This window comes from Periplaneta americana, chromosome 9 (genome assembly GCF_040183065.1).
Source record: "Periplaneta americana isolate PAMFEO1 chromosome 9, P.americana_PAMFEO1_priV1, whole genome shotgun sequence".
NCBI lineage: Eukaryota > Metazoa > Arthropoda > Insecta > Blattodea > Blattidae > Periplaneta > Periplaneta americana.
The window spans coordinates 47,458,937-47,460,569 of NC_091125.1; the positions used below are offsets into that span (position 1 = coordinate 47,458,937).

The following is a 1,633-nucleotide window of genomic DNA, read 5'->3' on the forward strand; positions in this document are numbered from 1 at the left end:
TGTTGTTAATTGTTCGAAGACAGGTTTGAACCTCATAAGTCACACCATAAGGCATCACTCATGAGGAAACTAAGTCAGGAGATAATGTGGTAGGGTGATCAATTTCTTTTCCCCGCCATTCATACATTCCTAATTAGTAACATACCAGTATTACACTAATAACTCTTCAGATGTATACAAACAATAAAATTGTTGCATATCTGGCTTTCAGGTAATAGCTCCCTGTAAAGAAGGTTTGAATAATTTCAAGGAAAAATTGTTCCGGGGCCGGGTATCGATCCCGGGACCCTTCGCTTAGCGCGCGAACGCTCTACCGACTGAGCTACCCCAGGAACCATACACGACACCGTCACAATTTTTCCTTTTTATCCACACAACTCAAAGTGAGCTGAAAAGACGCCAGAACTCAACTATGAGTGCACACAATACTCTGTGTGACTTAAATTGTGGTTTTCTGTTAACGTATCACAGTAACGAATGTATTATGCAAATTATGTAATTAGGTAATAGCGCATAGCGCATAGCGTATTGTGTGCACTCATAGCTGAGTTCTGGCATCTTGTCAGCTCACTTTGAGTTGTGTGGATACAAAGGAAAAATTGTGACGGTGTCGTGTATGATTCCTGGGGTAGCTCAGTCGGTAGAGCGTTCGCGCGCTAAGCGAAGGGTCCCGGGATCGATACCCGGCCCCGGAACAATTTTTCCTTGAAATTATTCAATAAAATTGTTCTTCCTCTGACACAAATCATCAAGTGAGATGTTGTACTGGTTTATAATAGATGTATATATGAGCTAGAACCTCAATCTGGTTCTGATTCTGAATTAGCTCAACCGCTGGATTGAGTTAACTATAATTTTTTAATAGAACAGCATTTGTCTCTGGAAAGAGTCTTATCAGCAATTACGTCATTACTTTACTGCAATACCTCTGAGGAACCACGATCCCAGCATCGGACAATACAAGAGAGTTGTGGCAACGCCGTATTTGATACACAAGACACTAGAGCCTTTAATACACTGCCATCAGGATAAAATATATTAGTGCTGTTGATCGATCAAAATATTTAATCGATTAATAATTTGAATTTATCGATTAATCGAGTTTTGATCGAGTTGAAAAAATGTTTTAATATACTGTAATACACAATTATTATTAATTTTAACTTGTGTTCGGTGATAAGCATAAGTATTAAATGTTGTATATCTGTAAACAGTATATTGTATCGTTACATTACAAAACAACTATTTTAATTACTTACTAACATATTTATTATGAGGCTTATAATTTATTGTGTCAATTTCTCCGAGAATTGTTGAGACAAATATAAATAACAAAAAGTATGAAGACTCACCTAGTTAATACTGCTTCATCCATGATTTTAAACATGTGAGTGCATCCACATGCTCCGAATTAAGTACCGCTCTACGTTTAGTAACAATGTTTTCTGCATCACTAAACACGATTTTTTTTTTCTGACAAGCACTTCTCCACAACCGTTCAATTAAATCTAAACGTTTCACCAAGTTTACCTCTCAAATTCTCATATGACATAATTGAGTTTACACTTTTCACAAACCACAGAAAACTGATTCTTTTTCTTTATCAAACTGAACACACAACCTTAATATACAA

The 1,633-nt window shown here is 36.4% G+C and overlaps 2 non-coding genes across 2 annotated transcripts; one reads left to right on the plus strand and one right to left on the minus strand.

Annotated features, from left to right (window-relative positions):
* Positions 1 to 259: 259 nt before the first annotated feature.
* On the minus strand, positions 260 to 333 carry TRNAS-GCU (transfer RNA serine (anticodon GCU)). Its single transcript has one exon. It is a non-coding gene; the product is annotated as a tRNA-Ser (tRNA).
* A 288-nt stretch (positions 334 to 621) lies between these two features.
* Positions 622 to 695, plus strand: TRNAS-GCU (transfer RNA serine (anticodon GCU)). The gene has a single exon. It is a non-coding gene; the product is annotated as a tRNA-Ser (tRNA).
* The last annotated feature ends 938 nt before the right edge of the window (positions 696 to 1,633 follow it).